Below are 14,834 nucleotides of genomic sequence, written 5' to 3'. Positions count from 1 at the left end.
CTCCCTTTGAAAACACTGAAAGTGAGATGCTGTTTCCCCAATTGGGGGCAACATTTTCGATACAACACCATAAAATGTTTTCATAGCAGTAATAAAACATTTTGAAAGCATTTTGAAAATGTTTTCAAAAAATTATTTCTGCTGTGTGGCATGGCTTATTGCTGTGCTCAGATTTGTGAGTTGGGGCATGTTCTATAATGGGATGGTGACTTTGAAACAACCTGGTGTAAAAAATCATTGCTTGGTCACAGTGGGGGAGGGTGGCTGCCCATGGGTGGCACCAAACTCCAGTTTGCCTAGATACGCCACTGGGCGTAGCTACAAGGGGGAGGGTGCGCGTTGCATTGGGCACGCGCCTGGAGGGGCATCAAACTCAGGTTTTGCCCAGGCTACAGTTTGCCTAGTTATGCCACTGCATATAATACGGAAAACTGGATTAGATTTAGATGAAGACTGAGTGAAAACTGATGGGAGGAACATTAACGATTTGAGATATGCAGAGGACACCACATTGCTGACAGAAAATAGAGATGACCTGAAATAACTCCTGATGAAGGTTAAAGCAGAAAGTGCCAAAGGGGGATTAAAGCTGATCATCAAGAAAACAAAAGTAATGAATACTGAGGAATTACACAACTTTAGGACTGACAATAAAGAAACTGAAATTGTTAAAGATTTGAATTCCTTGGCTCAATCATCAAGCAAAAGGGAGACTGCAACCAAGAAATCAGGAGATTGAGATTGGGAAGGGCAGACATGAAGGAGCTAGAAAAGATCTATAAGTGTAAGGATGTACCACTCATGACAAAGTTAATTCACATTATATACATTACTATGTGTGGGTGTTAAAGTTGGACAAGGAAGACAGCTGACAAGGAGAAAGTTGATTCATCTGAAATGTGGTGTTGGAGAAGAGTTTACAGTTATCATGGAACATCAAAAATGGGTGGGTTCTGGATCAAATCAAGTCTGCACTCTTCCTAGACACTAAAATGACCAAGCAGAGGCTACTGTACTTCGGTCACATTCTGAGAAGACAGGAATCACTGGAAAAGACAATCATCATGGGAAAGTTGAAGGCAGCAGGAAAAGAGTAAGACTCAACATGAAATGGACTTGATTCAAGGGAAGCCATGATCCTCAGTTTGCAAGACCTGAGCAAGGCTGTTAACAATAGGACTTTGGGAGGTCATTAATTCATGGGATCACTATCAGTGAGAAACAATTTGAAGGCACCTAACGTACACAGCTTGATTAGCATTGTTCTCTTTCTTAAGTACGTTTACAAGTCAGTTGCCTATAGGTAATATTCTGTGATATCAGTAATCTCTCCATATGTAACAAACAATGGGGATGAAAACTGACCTAAGTCAGAACTACTCACAAGATTAAGAGTTAAAGTAAGAACATTGCGCATCCCACTTTTGATAAAGTTCAACTGACCCTTGCTGACTCAGTTAAAAGCCTGGGGGTATACTGGATCCAATCTTATTATCAGAGAAGCAAGTTAATACAGCTGCAAAAAAAGCTCTCTACCAATTCAGCCTAGCCCCTTAACATAATATGGCTTACTTGGCCACCTGGATCAATGACACAAATTGAGACTAGACTACTGTAGTGCACTCTAGTGCAAAAACTGTTTTAAAAGGTGGAACCCATCGTTTAACATGCTTCTGCCACCCTCTCTTCTTAAGCTTTTGGCATCAATTATGTTGAGTTTGCATGTTTGGTGTATCTCATTTTGTCGACTGCCTCAAGAGCGTGCGTTGGTTGAGGAATGTGGGACATACAGGTTTTAACAAATAAAGTTTGCCATGCCTCTGCCATTTCATTGAAAGCAAGTTTCTATATCATTTTTGATATCTGAGAATAGAATACAAGGAATAATAATTTAATTCTGGAATTCCCGATAAAACAGGAAACAAACTTATTTCTACATGTAAAAGTTGCTGAAGTTGTAAACACAAACAAATAGATTTTTCTCCCACAAGAGACATTCTCTGGAAAGCCTTTACCTACTGCTTAGCAACTCCAGAACTAATCATAGTGGAGAATATTAAATACTTCTATAAAATGCCACTCAGAAAAAGAGTTTAGATTTATACCCTGTCTTTCTCTCCTGTAAGGAGACTCAAAGCGGCTTATAAACTCCTACCCTTTCCCTCTCCACAACAGATACATTGTGTGATAGGTGGGGCTGAGAGAGTTTGGAGAGAACTGTGATTAGTCCAAGGTCACCAAGCAGGCTTCATGTGTGGGAACTGGGAAACAAATCCAGTTGACCAGATGAGAGTCCTCTGCTCATGACGAGTAGGAAATCAAACCCAATTCTCCAAATTAGAGTCCACCACTCTTAACCACTACACCACCACCAAAGCTTGAACAACAGAGATTTAATAACTGCACTATGTCTTTCCCTTTGTAATAACTTTAGTAGCAAATCTGAAATCTTTCATTACATCAAGCTTCTGAAAACACGCGTGAAGAAAAGTAAGGTCGGAAAAAATTCCAAACACCAAATCAGAGCTACCTGAAAATATGATGCTGACACCTAGATATGTTTGCATATTTCCACAGAGGTTTAGTGGCTCAAAATTCATTTGATACATCAGAATTCAAAATGCTCTGAGAAGCAGCATGAAATCTGAAGGAGTAGTAGTAAAACTAACCAGAAATTAACTTCAGAAAAAATTCAGTATTTCACTTCCATTCCACACTATCTAGCAATTTTGTTTTCAAAAGCAGAAAGTTTATCCAGCCAGTGCTAAACATTTAGGTTTTTGTTTTTCTTTAAAAAATATGATCTCTGCAGACCAAACAGAAGAGATTTGGTGCCTTTTCAAGAATTTGTATATTGGATTTGTCAAATACCATACCTGCTGAAATCCAAAAACCCCTCAGTTACAAAATGTAGAATCTATTTTCACTATAAAACCATAGACTTAATATTTTAGCAATGAGAACTTGATATGCCTTTCTTCCAGTTTAAAAGGTTTGTGAACCTGGTAGTTTGGGAAGTTTTAACACAGAGAACCACGGGCCAATAAGGGGAAGTGCATCCCCAGGCAATACAGGTGGGGCATGACTTTCCAAGTCCTACAATGAAAGAACCACATTTTGTAAAATCTTTCATTTTGAGCACAGCCCCAATACCCATTATTGGATGTTATTTCCTGTAGCATCCCATTGATTTAAACAGCAAGTACCAAACAAGAATAGTAACAGTCAGTAAGCAGAGCCAAATTTGGTTGGGACTATTTCTTAGATACAATAGTCTGTGTGAAAGACAGAGCATAGGATAAAACAATGGGTGATATTTCAAATGATTAAAATAAGCTAAATAGCTGAGTAGCCTCTTTCCTTGCTATGAAATCAAATGATTTTAGCTAATTTTGACATCCCCCCAATGATAGCCAAATAAGTTGGTCATTATCACATCAACCCAAAACATACATCTTAAGTTTTATCAGTATGAAATCTAAGATGCACAAGAAGGCACAGGACATTTCTGCAACTGGGGTAGGTGGAGGCTGCATTTCTAAAATCACAATTACTCTATTTTGCCTATGACAATTTTACATCCTTCCCTCACTGCTCATAACCTCTGCCTTTTCAGATAGCCACTGCTATGAATCTCATATTTTCCTGCTTTAGAAGCAAGAGCCATTAAGCAACCTACAGAACTGCAAATGAAACATGGCCACAATCACTGCACAGACAAATATAGGGATAAACAGCTGCCAGATAGACAAATGATCTTGGCTTTAATATGGTGCCTTGTAGCATTTCCCCCTGCCCCTTCACACCCCCAATGCACTATCCATCTGCTTCTCTGAAATAAATGACAAGAAGGTAATACCGGTCGTTCTGAAAACTCAGATGCTTCAAGGAAGATAGATTTGTCAAGATACTTACACCAATGGATCATTTCTATATCCCTGCTGCATTGTCTTGCATTTTGAGACGGAAGGCAAGGGGAAAAAAACGGTTGTGAAAAACACAGCAAGGAAATTCCACCCACACAATCCTGCAACCCTGCTGCAAAGGAGAACACAGAGGCTTACTGACGTCACAGATTCATGAATGGATGTATACGGGGCTGTTTTAGGTTTCAGAACAGAGCCTGCTGTGGTGTATGCTGGGGGGTGGGGGGAGATGAAAAGCGTCATACAGGTCAGCCAATCAGAAACAGGCAACTTTGGCTCGCCTTTTTTCAGAGGAGCCTGATTACAGAACAAGCAGACACCACCAGATCAAACCCCTGCAACATCGCCTCAGAGGGTTAGGATACAGACAGACACTGCCAGATGGGGAAAGAGGCAGGCTGGGGAAACAGATGTTAAAATAATAGTAGCGTGTGAGGTACATATTAGAACCATTCAAACAAAATTTAAGACTGATACCATATAATTTCAAAGCAAAAAAAAGAAACCTATCTGCCTTTATTACATAGGATACAACACAAAAATTAGTTTCCTGAACAGGTCTTATATCAGGCATCCACAGTAACCTAGTACTAACCAGAGTGCTATTCATTTTATTTTAGATATTTACAAATTTGTATGAAAGGAAAATAAACTACAATTGTATGCTAAAGAAAACTTGGTGAATGTAGCAAAAGGAGCCTTTAAAAAAAATCATCCTCTGAAAACCAAACTGAAAATTTATATTGCAGGTTTTATCCATAATATATAAAAACACTGAGATTTACACATGAGCAAATTGTATACTGCAACTAAATCCCAACTTGTCCCAGCATACAAACATTACCATCTCACAGCCTGACAAGCCTGCGTATAAAAGCTTTCCCTGTCTCAAGCTGAGGAGAGTGCAATACAGTGGTATGAAACCAGAACTTCATTAAGGAGAAGTTCTGCTATTATGAAGGGGCTTGCTCATCTTTGCTTTGTTTCTTGAACAAAACACATTTTTTTCCCAAAACAATTTGCTGGAAACGAAAAGCCTTTTCCTCAACAACTTTCACAAGCTTGACTGCCAACACGGTTTTAAAAATCTGAAGATTCTACTGTTCTACCTCTTCCTTGTAGACAAAGGAAGGCCATTTCTATAGCTAAGAATTAACACCAAAGATTAGGTGTTACACAGAACAGACTCTTGATAAGAATCACAGCAACACCACTCCTTATGGTTACGGCTGTACAAAATGGATACCCACAAGAATTCATGGGGCAGGAGAAATCCCTGTAACACCTCTCCTCCATTCTCTCTGATGCTATTTTAAATGCTCTCCAGGGTATAAGTTTCTTTCCATTGTCTTCTAACCACCCTTCTTCCCTACCCCACTTTTTTTTTACAACTTCTGTACATATGCAGTCACCTCTGTTGTCTTGACAGCATGAAAAATTGGAAGTGGGGAGAAGTACGCTTGATGGTTCCATTCTGTGGAACTTTTGATCTGCATGGTGCAGCTACCCATCCAAATTAGACATATGATAGAACAGCCGGGTCTTTACGGACTTCACAAATACAAGCAAACAATCCTGCTGCCCAAACAGGTAACAATAATCTTCTTGCCCTTCCTTGCCTGGCCATCAGGACACAACAAAACATAAGCAAGTTCCTCTCAGGCCTCCATTTTATTATTATTATTATTATTATTATTATTATTATTATTATTATTATTATTATTATTATTATTATTATTATTTATATTTATATTTATAAGCCGCCCTCCCCCGAAGGGCTTTTACTTTGTCAGCTGCCTCAAAACCACAGCATAAGAGAAATAAAATAAAATCATAATCGCTGCTCATACCTTTTTCACTTCGGCTCCCAGATTCACCCAGCATGAACTTAATTAATCAAAGGAAAGCAAAGCAAAGTTTTATTGGAAACAACCATGATAGGGGAGAAGTCAAATGAAAGGCAGTTGGGCCTTTTTAGTTTGGAAAAAAAAGATGAGTGGAGGTAGGGAGGTAAAATTTCAGATAATTTTAAAGCCATTTAATTTAATTCCCAGAGGAATAAAAAAATTGTGGGAAACTGAAAAATGCTTTCTTATCAGGTCTAGCATTTTAACATTAAATATGCTATTTATAGCTTGCTGTATAAAATCGTACTATTTGGTACATTTATTAAATATATGAGTCCCTATAAATTAAATCAGTGTCCTGTAAGTACATTGCAAAGGGTGTCATTTAATCTGAGTTACTGACTATGGGAACATTTGCTTAATGTATCTTTGCTTGGTAAGGCAGGGTAATGAGGCAAAACTGTGCCTTTTGAGATATGGATTTTTTTTACTAGGGTACTTAATTATTGTTGTGGCTTTAAATGCTTATTGTGACTATATCAGGATCAATTCACTAGTCACGCAAACATTTACATAATCTACTTACTTTTTCACAAAGTCTAAAGGCAGATTGCAAAATTTTAAAACAGTACAATAAAAAACACAATACATACAATGGACAATGCACTGAAGCTATCTAAAATTTTCACATACATTAAACGTATACCCAGATGTGAGCAATGCATATCCCAAAATAGCCTGCTTCAGGAGAGGGATAAATAGGAGAAAGGAGTTTTCTCAGGCCCATTGGTCATGGAATGCCTACCTTGGGGCTCTCCACTACTCAGTGGGCTCTGTTTACACACAAGGAGGCACTAATTCCCGGCTGCGCAGTTTTTCTGCAAACTCAGCCCTGTTTCTCCTAGTTCTCTTAACTCTGTCCATCAACTCAATCTTAAAGGCACCGATCTCATCACACTCAGTAGTGCCAAAATTGCTGGCATTGTAAAAGCTTTTAAACCACTGTTATATTGATATTTCTGTTCTTGCAGTTACATTGATATTGTGGCCCCTTTCCAGAAATAATCCCCCTGCCCCCAGAATGAAAGAGGCAAAGTAATTCCTTGGACTAAATATTGCTGATCAAAGAGACCATGTCCTAGACCTGATATTCTCTCCCCTTCCCCACACACATACACACTTCTTGCTGCTGCTGTCGCCACCGCAGGAGAAGAGACAGGCTAGTTTTTTAAATAAACATGTGTTTGGAAAGAAAGTTTTAAAAAGCCCTCCCAGTCATCGGAGAGAGCTGAAGTAGAGCAGGGGATGTGGAGTGGAGCCAAAAAGAGCCCTTGCTTGTACTGCTTTTTACAAAAGCCAACTCTGTTGTTCTTATTACAGTAGAACCTCGAAAATCGGTGCCTTCGACAATCGTCAATTTCCACCATCTAAAATCGGCAGCCGCCTCAATTTTCGGTAGCTGCCGAGGACACAAACACCGTTGCGCATATGCAAACGGCGTTGCGCATGCACAAATCACATACCTCGAAATATGCCATTTTTGTAAATCGCCAATAATCTCCGGACAGATTATCAGCAATTTACGAAGTTCTACTGTATATCATCTCAATATGAGTATTTAGAGGATCTGGCAACACAGAACAAGGGACGAGAAGGAAGGCATGGCAGCAGTGTGAGGGAAGGGTGAAGTAGGTAGGTTGGTCATGGGTGGAAGGAAGATGTCCAGGGCAAAGCCTGCTCACTGGCTAATCTGCCTGCTCTGGTGGCGAAGCAAATTAAAAGTCAAGGTACAAGTGATCTAACTTGTCATGGAGAGGTTGGAAAATGAAAGCAGGGCTTGAGGAAATATCCGTACAAGAAATCTTGCTGCTATGGACATTTGGTCCCATCAAACAACAGACACCTTTTGTGCGTAATCAGCCTCAGACTCTTCCCTTTCTCCTCAATGCTATATCTACAATGAGCAAAATTAATTTCTGCATTATAAATTATGAACTCTTAGTTTTACAGTGGAAACAAAATCTGGGTTGATTTTTTTTAAAGAAAGCACTATGCCTAAAATTGTATTGTATAAAACTGGGAGACCATTTTTAATGTACCCCAATATTTTGCAGCCAACCCATATTGCTAAATCCCAACCTTTATTCGTTTTGAGAAGCTCTGTATTAATTATTCACCAAAACACTGCCACCACTTTCTGTGGCCTCAGGCAAGTGGCCCGCTCCATTAACCAGCAGCAGTGCTCTCCCTTGTTCTTCCTAGGCTACCTCTTAGACTTTATGGCTACTATGCTGAAAACCAAATCTTACATGTCTGTGCTGTCCCGCTGTTGTAGTCTGCACTGCCACCCAGGCCACCAATTTGGTTTGACCCACAGAATCTTGGTGACCCTTCCTTTAGTTCCACCATAGCCAAACCCTTCAGTTTTGGATCCTCAGTCCAAGTTGTTAAGTTCCTACGAGACCAAGCTTTCCAGTGCCTCTGAACCCACCAACATGCCTGTGGTTTCTGTTAGTCCTACCCAGTTGTCTTGCAGGCTCTGTCTTCTGGAGATATTCTGCCCTATCCAAGTTACTGGTCCTCAGTGCCACCCTGACCAATGTTGAAACCGCCCTGTTGTGTCTTCAGTGGGGTACAAGGTTTGCCCTCCACCCCTGCTGTCTCTGGCTGCTCCCGGCTTACCCCAGCCTCCTCTCACGTCTCTACAGCCACTGCACTGCATGGCATTGGCTTTCACTTCTCCAGTCACAGTCTGCTCTTCATTGTCAGCTGTGGCTCTCATCTCTTTCCATCCCCCTATCATTCTCCATGCTGGCTTTTAAATCCCTTGGCCGGCTGATCAGCTTCCACCCTCCCAGTTGTGGCAGAATGCCCCCTCTGGCTCAGTCACATTTACTTCCAACCGAGCTGCAGGAGTCCTCCAGTCAGAGACCATGGGGCCAGTCTGTCAGTTACAGTTTTATCCTTTTAACTTTTATATGTAACAAAATTTATCCTGCTCAACACTAAGCCTAGTACCAAGGACGTAGGTAAGGGGGGGTTCCCTCGGGTTCAACCCCCCCATTCATGTCTGAAGCTCCGCCCACCCGTTTGTGGGTTTTAAAAACATTTTTAGTGTTTTTCGGTTTATGGCCTGCAGGGGAAGCATTGTTTAGACTAGCAGCACCAAACTTTCAGGGATTGTTTATGGGAATCTCTTGATGATATTACCCAGGTTTGGTGAGGTTTGGTTCAGGGGGTCCAAAGTTATGGACTCCCAAAGGGGGTGACCCCATCCTCCATTGTTTCCAATGGGAGCTAATAGAAGATCGGGGCTACACGTTTGAGGGTCCATAACTTTGGACCCCCTGAACCAAACTTCACCAAACCTGGCAGGTATCATCAGGGGAGTCTCTTACTGATACCAGCCAGGTTTTGTAAATTTTGGTTCAGGGGGTCCAAAGCTATGGACTTCCAAAGGGGGTGCCCCCATCCCCCATTGTTTCCAATGGGAGGTGATAGGAGATGGGGCTACACCTTTGAGGGTTCATAACTTTGGACCCCCTGAACCAAACTTCACCAAACCTGGGTGGCATAATTAGGAGAGTCTCCTAAAGATACCCTAAAAGTTTGGTGCTGCTAGCTTAACAATTGCACCCCTGACAGCAGGCACCCCCCAAATTTCCCCAGATTCTCCTTTTAAATCCACCAGCATGGATTTAAAGGGAAAATATGAGCTCCTCAGTTTAGAAGAAGAAGAAGAGCTGGGATTTATATCCTTCCTTTCTCTCCTGTAGGAGACTCAAAGGAGCTTACAATCTCCTTGCCCTTCTCCCCTCACAACAAACACCCTGTGAGGTGGGTGGGGCTGAGAGAGCTCCAAAAAGCTGTGACTAGCTCAAGGTCACCCAGTTGGCATGTGTGGGAGTACACAGGCTAATCTGAATTCCCCAGATAAGCCTCCACAGCTCAATGGCAGAGCAGGGAATCAAACCCGGTTCCTCCAGATTAGAATGCACCTGCTCTTAACCACTATGCCACATTGAAAGTGATGATGTTTCACGGTGGGGGATAATCCACCCCAAAACAGCATCACTTTCAATGTTGTTTAACTGGGGACCCCAGATTCTCCCTTTAAGGTGGATTTAAAAGGAGAATTTGGGCTCTCTAGTTTAAACAGAATTGAAAGTGATGCTGTTTGGGGGTGGATTCCAGCATCACAGCGGCTGCCCGGGGGAGGGGCGCCAAACTCAGATTTTGCACCGGGATCCTTTTTCCCCCTATGCCTCTGCCCAGAAGGGAGGGCAGAAGGAACTGCCAGATGCTGGCTGGGATCCCAGCTGGTGGGGGGCAGGGGAGGGCAGGGCGGGGGAGTCCCTGGCCTTGGAGAGCTGCTTTTATAAGTGCTAGGCTGGGGGCGGGGCTGGGGAGGTGTGGCCATGCCCTAGGGGTGGGTGGGGGTGTGGCCCCCCCGAACCCCTCCCATAAAATATCTATACCTACATCCCTGCCTAGTACTAACTATTGAAGTACATATTCCCATGGTATGACATGGCATGTGTATACTATAGCCCTTGTCAATTTGAGAACCGTCACTTTAACCTGTATTGAAATAAAGTAGGCATATTTTAAATAAACTAAATGCTTTTTTTCAATATTGATCATGTGAAATTGAGCTTTTAAATTAGATGCACAAATATGTATACACCAAAATAGGAATTACAACCCCTTTTTGGGAGATGAGGGGAATTAAATGTCGTTTTCATCAACTGCATTGCTTTCTGCTATTAATTTTACTTCCATTTGAACAAAAGATTAATTCCAGTACCTGATAACTGGTACAGCTATATCCCATTTCCTCATGTAAGGCTGTGCATCGACTTGCTCTTCAAGTCAAAGTGACATTCAGCGCAGCTCCAAAGAGCAAGATATTCCAACACCAGATTTTTCTATCTGAAAAGACTAATGAGATTTCTTTTCAAGTTGGGCTGAACCATGCCATGTCTCCTACAGAGGAGAAAATCAAAGAGAATTTCATAACACACAAGGATAAAGAATCTCCCCAACACAATGTATTCATTACTGTCACAATACAGAAGTTTGTATAATAAAAAAAAAAGGAAGCCTTTTGTAAAGTGATGTGATATGTAGCTATATCAGCTTCACACTCAGCTTCATGACCTTCACCCCATCACTGTCTTGGAATAAAGAACATATAACCTTACTCAGAAAAATATATTTATCTACGAGATTTCTGTGTCACCTCTCAAGAGCCATGCTCCAACACCACAATTGTTCCCATATGCTAAGACATGTATCCACTCTGGACAACGTGATTCTTTTCTCAAGAGGTCAGTCTGTGTGCATGCTTTTTTAAGAGTTCAGGACATGTCTAAAAGGCAAGATTTCCAAATTAAGAAATTGTGATGAATTTATTAACTATACAAATAAAGTCAAAGGGCCTTCTCACTATAGGCTACACATCCGTGAAGCTAAGGTAATAACTGCAAATATTTATGGAAAAAAACATTATGGATAAAATGCCTTAAAAGGAGGTACAAATAATTATTTTTACTTATCACGTTATCTGAAGTAACATTTAAAGAGGCTCTCTTTTAAAAATATGTTTAAATCAAGTCACATCGGAAGAGAAAATTTTCACGCATGCTATCACAAATGTGGGGCAAATTTAAAGCAACTCAAAACACAATATTATAAAGAAAAAAACCAATGAAACGTGACTTCAATTAACTCCTTTTGTGTTATAATATTTCTATTGTCAGATTGAAAGCTACAATCTGGTTACGCTTAGAAGGATGTGGGTACACCTGCACACATATTTGAAAATATTAAGAACTAAAAATGGTACAAAAAAGATCACTTTGGCCATTATGCGAAAAAAATTCCATAGGTTCATAAAACGTTCACTAACTTCCCCAAGGGAACAGAAAATGTAAAACCTGTACAACTAAAGATGATTCTTCCTGTTTTTGCATACAGGTTCCACTGCTAGTTATGACAGACTTCTGCAAGTGGGTATGGCACTGCCCTCTTTCACAGCCAACTATGAGAAAACCCATTAAATCAACTCACTTGCTGCTCTCCTGATAAAAGTCTTTACATTTCTCAGCAAATCATTCTACACTGTCCACAGGCAAACAAGATCTGGACACCAACCTTGGTTCAAAATCAGCACTAAAGCATCCTGATTAGAAACATTTACCACACTGCAGCAGGCAAAACAAAACAAAGGTTGAGTTTTAGAAAATCCCATCAATGAATAAACTTTGTCCCCATCAAGGCTGAGAGGTGCACCATTTGTACACATTTACTCTGGCCTCAGAAGTTGGGAAGTTTCTGTCCAACTCAGCAAGGTGGGAAGGTTTGTTATTTAACTGCTGGTTGATAAGGTCTTATCTCTAAGTACTCAAAGGTTGAGCTGAACTGAAAGAGGGAGGGAGAGATCAAAGAGCACAGGGGAGGCAAGGAATCTATTTTTTATTTCCTTGTGAGTGAGCCTATGTTTTCAGGACTTTTCTTTCAATCAAAAAGCCCTTTCCTTCCAAGGGTCTTCATAAGAATAAGACTGACTTAGCACCACCATTCATGGCCTAAGTATAAGTACACAGCAGGGTAACCTCTCACTGAAGATGTCTGCTGAAGTGCTGACCCCTGCATGAAGGTATTCAGTGAAATTCCAAGATAGGTATTCATAAACATACTAGAGCAGGGGAAGGGAGTCATAAGGCCTCAGGAGCAGGCAGGACAAAGAAAACCATCACACACTGTGCTTGAGAAAAAGGCAATTCATAATCAGCTTCTAGAAAAAGATCAAGGTAAGAGCAGCCCAAAAAGAAACAGAAAACCCAGGGGAGGGGACAAAAAACTATTATGAAAACTAAAGGCACAAGATGTGTGCAGAAATCAAGTAATAAACTAAAGAACTATAAGGCTAGGACAGATTAAAAACCTCTTGCAGAAAAGCAAAAATGACCAAAAAAAAAATAGGTATGACAGTGTCAGTTTGATGTTGCCTATTTTAAGTCCCCGTGATAACTTCTTAAAACATAACAATAAATTCTTCAGGACTATGCCTGCAATCCTGTGTATGCTCACTTGGAAGCGATTTCCGTGAACTCATGTGGAATCCAATAAGAATTCTAATAATGTTTACCCTTGTCTGCAGATCTGTTCCACATCCTCAAGATGGAACAACATAAGCACACCTGGGGCCATTCCAGACAGCCCCATGATAAGACCCTTCCAGAACACTCAAAACAGCCCTTGCTCACTGCAGAGGTGTTGCTCTAGAAAAAGTCAAATCAGTTCTATTAATTAAAGTGGGGGAAGCTGGCCAAGAGAAGCGAAGACTGTACACTCTTGGAAAGGTCAATATGGAAGCAAATGTAGCTCACCAAAAGTATTTTTTTAATTACTCACCTAGTGCCTTAAATTACTGAAGAACTTATTTCTGAAAATAATGTAAAAATTAAGCCTTTGGACATTGACTTTATTGGCCTACTGTCTAACCAAGAAATATTAAACTTCATATCCCAAACTACAGTCAAACTGTAGGACTGGGAGCAATCAACCATCATCATAAAGTACCGGCAGATGTGGGTTTTACTTATTTTCCCTTCCCCTTCACAATTATTCCTTTGTTGGCATAGACCAGCAATTGTGAAGGTAAAGGGATAGAGTCACGAGAAGAGTGATAAACATAACCCTTCCTTGCTCTTTAGTTAGCATTTCTCAGCATATATAAGCTTCCCTGGCCTATTGCAAATGCTCCCTATCCAGGCTATTCAACTGAAAGCATGTGTATCTAGTAATCCCCATGCAACAGTTAACAGAACAGTTGCGGGCACTAGCAGTTGTGACCCTCCCATGGGGAGTGCCCAATGCTTGCTCCTCCTCAAGCAGCTGCAGACAGTACAGTGACTGTAATTATTCAGCAGTGCATGAGTGAGTAACCACCACATCTCACCGTTCTGCTTATGCTGGTTTTTTTACCCATTCTGTGTAAGCCCTGTCCCCAAGATGTGTGTGCATGGTGATTGGCTGGAAGTGAGTCGTCATCATCATTTCAAGCCTTTTATATAATAAGATGGTATGCTGAGGATTGCAGCCCAATTTTTATTTATGATGGCGGAGGGGAAGAAAAATACATGCATACAGTCCGAATTCAGAATAATTTTATTTGCAAGTATCATGCTCTCCATCTGGAAAAATGCATATCACAGAATACAACATTTAAAAGTATCCAAAACTAATATTACCACTTACAAGTAAGCACTAAAAACACTTCAAAATTTCCATATCCGCATCCTAAAATGATCAAAGATATTTTTAAAAAATGATAAAAAATAAAGCCAAGCATCAAAAACAAAAAAAGTAAGCAAAATCCAAGCTAGAACACTGCACAATGGAGGGGGAGACAAATCTCCCTAGGGAGGGATTTCAAACATTTCAGCATCACAACCAGAAAGGCCATTTCTGGGACTGCCTTTCTAGCCTCAGGGGGCACCCATGTAAGTCCTCCAAAGACATCAGCAGCTTGTTTTTAATGTTACTATTGTCCACTGCTCTGGTGACCCTAAATTAGGTGGAAAGGCATGCCTTGCTGCTAGGAATAATTGGCCAAGAGTGAACAAATTGAAACTAAACCCTGACAAAAACAGATGTAGTTCTAGTTGGGAAGCCAGAGATCACGAAGAAGAGTTTGCTCCCTGATTCTGATGACGATCAGAGGGCCCTTGCTGACTGTTAAAAGCCTTAGGGTTATATTTGATCCAACTTTATTACTGGAGAAATTAACACAGCTGTAAAAGACACCTTCTAGCAACTCAGCCTAGTTGTAAGATGGCCCCTTATCTTAATACAGCTGATATGGGCACCTGGATACATAAAATCAAGACAAGACTTCAATAATGCACTGTATATAGGACTCCCTTCAAAATCTATTTGGAAACTCCAGTGCTGCAGCTCAGCTATTATTGGGAACTACACGGAACATGCACGTTATTCCCATTCTGCAGTCACTCCACTGTTTACCAGGCTCAATTGAAGGTACTGGCTATCA

The 14,834-nt window shown here is 40.8% G+C and overlaps 1 protein-coding gene across 5 annotated transcripts in view; it reads right to left on the bottom strand.

Moving 5' to 3' along the window:
* Positions 1-14,834, bottom strand: part of MAP3K13 (mitogen-activated protein kinase kinase kinase 13) — a 49,858-nt gene that overhangs the window by 24,841 nt on the left and 10,183 nt on the right. For 2 of the 5 annotated variants that reach the window (XM_048505726.1, XM_048505729.1), the window contains exon 3: positions 10,581-10,759. The exons of 2 other annotated variants lie outside the window; for them this stretch is intronic. The gene's annotated coding sequence lies outside the window, so the exon portion shown is untranslated. Of the gene's footprint in view, positions 1-3,915; positions 4,009-10,580; positions 10,760-14,834 lie in introns of those variants that run through there. One more of the 5 variants, XM_048505731.1, reaches the window with a different exon arrangement.

Source organism: Sphaerodactylus townsendi, linkage group LG08 (genome assembly GCF_021028975.2).
Source record: "Sphaerodactylus townsendi isolate TG3544 linkage group LG08, MPM_Stown_v2.3, whole genome shotgun sequence".
Taxonomy (NCBI): Eukaryota; Metazoa; Chordata; class Lepidosauria; order Squamata; family Sphaerodactylidae; genus Sphaerodactylus; species Sphaerodactylus townsendi.
Note: the sequence above shows the minus strand (reverse complement) of the source record. Positions and strands in the feature narration are given on the sequence as shown.